Below are 5627 nucleotides of genomic sequence, written 5' to 3'. Positions count from 1 at the left end.
CGAGTGACCCTCAGACAGGCGTAGCCCCGGGAGTAACCCTGGGCCGCAAGGTGCGTTCGAAGTGTCGCTGATCAATGTGTCCTGCAATTCACACTAATTCTCGCAGCTAGCTGCGTTTTTCATCGACGCACGAGCCGAGTGATCCACCGCCAAAAGTCACAGGGAACGTTTCTCAGCGTTCGACCACCTGCGGGGGCAGGAGAGGCGGGAGGAAGGTGGTGCCGCCCGTCCACCGACCGCGCGGTGTGACGGTCCGGCACCCCGTCAGGCTTCCCCTCTTGAGAGTCAGCCTCCACGATTCCAAGAACTTTTCCAGGTGCTCGGCCCGGGAGCCTCCCCCCACGCGGGCGAGGGGTATTCCCGGAGCGGCTCGGGGCCCGGGCAGCCCCGCTGCCGCCGGTCCCTCCCGGAGGACTGGGAGGCACCGCCCGAGTCTTCAAACCCTCGGCCCGGACCGGGATGGGCCAGGGTACCTGGCAACAAGGGGGGGTCACTCCCCTGCCCTGGTCGGAGGGAGCCACGGTTCCCTCGCGGACCCCAGCTCCTCCTCGTCCAGGCCGCCCTGCCGCCCGAGGACGGCAGGACGTTCGGGGGTGGTCCCAGCCCGGGGAGGCACTTTGATTCGGTTTTCCCTCCCAAGGTCGTGCCGGTTGGGTGTGGGTTCCGTCTCGGGGAGGGGCTTTTTTTCCACCTTGCCGCTCCCGGAGGGGCCGGGGAGGTGCTCGCACGCCCCTTCCACACCGCCGGTCCCTCCCGTGCGAGAGGGTCAGGTCCTCCTGGCCGGAGGAGCCCGCCCCGCGCCTGCTCCTCTCTCCCGGGCTCCCCAGCGGCCGCGGACCGCTCTACCAGACAGGGATGCGCCAGGGCGAGGGACAGGCCCTGTGCCTAGGGGTGTTGCATTCTGGGAGGCAGCTAAGGGCTTTCAGGCTGGCAACCTGGGTCGCTCGGGCCGCTCCGCCGTTAACCCCTTCGCTGCCAGGTCTTTTACCCCTCCTGTGCTAGGCCTTTTTTGGCTATTTGGGGCACTTCGCGCTTAGGCCCTCATAACTTTTTGTCCACATAAGCAAGCCAAGCCAAATTCACGTCCTTTTTTTCCAACATCCTAGGTATTCCAGCGGTACCCAGACTTTATGGGTTCCCCTGAAGGAGGCCAAGAAATTAGCCAAAATACAGTGAAAATTTTGTTTTTTTCAAAAAAATGGGAAAAAGTGGCAGCAAAAGAAGGCTTGTGGTTTTTTCCCTGAAAATGGCATCAACAAAGGGTTTGTGGTGCTAAAATCCCCAGCTTCCCAGCTTTCAGGAACAGGAAGACTTGAATCAGAAAACCCAATTTTTCAACACAAATTTGGCATTTTACTTGGACATACTGCCATTTTTACGATTTTTTGTGCTTTAGTGTCCTTCCAGTCAGTGACAGAAATGGGCGTGAAACCAGTGCTGGATCTCAGACAACTAAACATTTCCGAAAAGTAGACAAAATTCTGAATTCAGCAAGGGGTCATTTGTGTAGAACCTACAAGGGTTTCCTACAGAACATAACAACTGAAAAAGTAAAATATTGAAATTGAGGTGAAAAAAAAACAGCAATTTTTCTCTCCGTTTTACTCTGTAACTTTTTCCTGCAATGTCAGATTTTTCAAAGCAATATACTGTTACGTCTGCTGGACTCTTCTGGTTGCGGGGATATAAAGGGCTTGTAGGTTCATCAAGAACCCTAGGTACCCAGAGCCAATAAATGAGCAGCACCCTGCAGTGCGTTTTCATTCCATACCGGGTATACAGCAATTCATTTGCTGAAATATAAAGAGTGAAAAATAGCTATCAAGAAAACCTTGGTATTTCCAAAATGGGCACAAGATAAGGTGTTGAGGAGCAGTGGTTATTTGCACATCTCTGAATTCCGGGGTTACCATACTAGCATGTGAATTACAGGGCATTTCTCAAATAGATGTCTTTTTTACACACTCTCTTATATTTGGAAGGAGAAAATGTAGAGAAAGACAAGGGGCAATAACACTTGTTTTGCTATTCTATGTTCCCCGAAGTCTCCCGATAAAAATTATACCTCAGTTGTGTGGGTAGGCCTAGCGCCCGTGACAGGAAATGCCCCAAAACACAACGTGGACACATCAAATGTTTTTAAAGAAAACAGAGGTGTTTTTTGCAAAGAGCCTACCTGTAGATTTTGGCCTGTAGCTCAGCCGGCACCTAGGGAAACCTACCAAACCTGTGCATTTTTGAAAACTAGAGACCTAGTGGAATCCAAGATGGGGTGACTTGTGGGGCTCTGACCAGGTTCTGTTACCCAGAATCCTTTGCAAACCTCAAAATTTGGCTAAAAAAACACATTTTCCTCACATTTTGGTGAGAGAAAGTTCTGGAATCTGAGAAGAGCCACAAATTTCCTTCCACTCAGCGTTTCCACAAGTCTCCCGATAAAAATGATGCCTCACTTGTGTCGGTAGGCCTAGCGCCCGCAACAGGAAATGCCCCAAAATGCAACATGGACACATCCCAATTTTTGACAGAAAACAGAGGTGTTTTTTGCAAAGTGCCTACCTGTAGATTTTGGCCTCTAGCTCAGCAGGCACCAAGGGAAACCTACCAAACCTGTGCATTTTTTAAAACTAAAGACCTAGGGGAATCCAAGATGGGGTGACTTGTGGGGCTCTAACCAGGTTCTGTTACCCAGAATCCTTTGCAAACCTCAAAATTTGGCTAAATAAACACATTTTGGTGAGAGAAAGTTCTGGAATCTGAGAGGAGCCACAAATTTCCTTCCACTCAGCGTTTCCACAAGTCTCCCGATAAAAATGGTACCTCACTTGTGTGGGTAGGCCTAGCGCCCACGAAAGGAAATGGCCCAAAACACAACGTGGACACATCAAATTTTTTCACAGAAAACAGAGGATTCAAAGTGCCTACCTGTGGATTTTGGCCTCTAGCTCAGCCGGCCTCAGGGGGCAGCAGAAATTGCCTAAAATAAATTTGCCCCCCAACCCTTCAACCCCTCCCCGGGAGCGACCCTTTCCTACGGGGGTCGCTCCCCCTGCGTGACATTGGCGCCCCAAAAAAATCCCCGGTGCCTAGTGGTTTCTGCCCCCTTGGGGGCAGATTGACCTAAAATCGTCCGATCTGCCCCCAAGGGGGGCAGAAATGTTCTAAATACAATTTGCCCCCAGGGGAGCGACCCTTGCCTAATGGGTCAATCCCCATCTCTAAAAAATCAAACAAACAAAGAAAAAACACAAAAAAATAATGTGCCTAGAGGTTTCTGCCCCCAGGGGGGGCAGAAATGTCCTAAAATAAATTTGCCTCCCCACCACCCCAAACCCCCCCGGGAGCGACCCTTGCCTACGGGGTCGCTCCCCCTGCGTGACATTGGCGCAAAAATAAAATCCCCGTACCTAGTGGTTTGACATAACAAAAATCGGCCGATCTGCCCGCAAAGGGGACAGAAATGGCCTAAATACAATTTTCCCCTCCAGGGGAGCGACCCTTGTCCAAGGGGTCGCTCCCCATCTGTAAAACACAAAACAAAACAAAAATAAAAAATAAATAAAATGATACCTGTTGCCTAGAGGTTTCTGCCGCCTCTGGGGGCAGATCGGCCTAATAATAGGCCGATCTGCCCCCAGGGGGGGTAGAAAAGGCCTTCCCTAAAAATGTCCCCCCTGGGAGCAACCCTTGCCCAAGGGGTCGCTCCCTCATGGAAATTTCACAAAAAAAAAGAAAATCCCTGGTGTCTAGTGGGCGTTTCAGAAGCCGGATTGCAAGCAATCCGGCTCAGAGAGACTTCAAAGGGAAGGAAATTCCTTTCCTTCAATTTGAAGCCTCTCTGGGCCTCCCCCACGTGATCGAAAGAGAAATGCTTTGAATTTCTCTTTCGATCCAGCGCGGTGGGAGGAGGCCCTCTGTGATTGTCAGCGCTCGATGCGCGCTGACGTCACGGGGGTGGGGGGTCGGTCGTGGATGGGGAAGGGCTTCCCCTTCCATCCCTGCCTTGAGGGGCTGGGTGGGGAGCACATGCCGGGTGCAGGATGAGGTGATATCGTCCAAGGCACCCGGGAACCGGTGCCTTGGACGAGATCACCTCGTCCAGGGCCCCGTATGGGTTAATGTGTTAACAGTTGTTAATAAACACAGAAGTGGCATCCAAACGAGTACTTGTGCTCACCAATAGGTCCAGTATTATTAAGGAAAGCGCTCTGACATTATTCGTTGTAGAAACAGTTCTCGTGACCGAAATATTTGCGACTGTGTGTGGAGCTCCGAAGTTAGGCAGCCATGATTATTTTCTTTCTTCAAAGTCACTGACTTACTAAAAGTCCTTAATGCAGTAAAGTCTAAGAAGCAAATTTTCTGGCAGGGAAGCAAGATCTTAATTTTGTAGGATGTTTCAAAAGCCACAGCAACCAGAAGGACAGAATTTTGGATCTTCGTCCACAACTTCGTTCTTTTAGAGCTCGTTTTGGGTTATTTCATCCCTGCCTTTTCAAAGTGACATGTCAGAATAAAACATCTTCATACACATCTCCAGAAGCTCTTTAATACTTTCTACGTCTGCATTCTATAAATTCTATAAAAACAGCTCGTCCTTCTACAAGTTGATTGCATAACTAGTTTCATCTAACATATTCACTGTAAACTCTTAATTGCTGGTTTATATTTGATGGTTCTTCATTTGTTGTTTGCATGTATTTACTGTGTTTATTTGTCTTTATTGTACAACATTTTAATTTTTTGGAGGTTCCTGTTGTACTTTGTATTATTACCTTTGCTCGTATCATTTGTCCATTGATGCGTTCCGTTCCTTTGCTGTGCCGTCTTCACCCTGTGCTGTCATCGTCCCTACCTTAGAGTTCATCTTTATCAGGTATGCTTATACTTTCATCAATATTTGACATGCACTGTCTTTTTTTCCTGAGCTTCTTCCTTCTTTTTATTTTTTTCCCTCGCTTCTTCCTTCCCTTTGATCTCCTCATTCCTCAATTTTTCTATGTTTCTTGAGATGAATATTTTACAAGACCTTTCTTTTGTTTATATTGTTGTTCATTGTAAAATTCAGAGTTATTTCTTGTAATTTCAAGGGATTTATTAGTCCAATACAAAAAAACAGAAAATGTTATCCCATTCAGCTAAATATAATCCAGATCTTGTCCTTCTACAAGAGACCCACCTATCTGAACCTCAAGCACTGAAACTTAAATGCAGATGGGTGGGCAATGTTTTTACACCCCCTGTATCGGCAAAGAAGAATGGAGTAATATTGCTTTGCCAAAGGAAATTTACATATAATGTACTTCTCAGGAGTCTGATTCAGATGGCAGTTTTCTGTTTGCTGAACTAATTGTTAATGGTACTCCCTTAACGATTGGTAACATACATGGCCCTACTCAATCAGGCTGTTTATTTTGGCCTACCATCGCTAAACAATGCATGCTGTATAATGACAATTTCTTTATTTTAGGAGGGGATTGTAACTAACTCGTTCATCCTTTTATTGATCGACACTCCACAGTTAAATATATACCCCATAAAATGAATAAACAGTTTAATTCCCTCCCATCTCAATATCATTTAGTTGATTCATGGAGAATATGTAATCCAGATAACTGGGAATTTTT

The 5627-nt window shown here is 47.7% G+C and overlaps 1 non-coding gene across 1 annotated transcript; it reads right to left on the bottom strand.

The window, feature by feature from the left end:
- Positions 1-4: 4 nt before the first annotated feature.
- On the bottom strand, positions 5-158 carry LOC138266806 (5.8S ribosomal RNA). The gene has a single exon (XR_011199722.1). It is a non-coding gene; the product is annotated as a 5.8S ribosomal RNA (ribosomal RNA).
- Between the last annotated feature and the right edge of the window lie 5469 nt (positions 159-5627).

Source organism: Pleurodeles waltl, chromosome 11 (assembly GCF_031143425.1).
Source record: "Pleurodeles waltl isolate 20211129_DDA chromosome 11, aPleWal1.hap1.20221129, whole genome shotgun sequence".
Classification (NCBI taxonomy): Eukaryota; Metazoa; Chordata; class Amphibia; order Caudata; family Salamandridae; genus Pleurodeles; species Pleurodeles waltl.
Note: the sequence above shows the minus strand (reverse complement) of the source record. Positions and strands in the feature narration are given on the sequence as shown.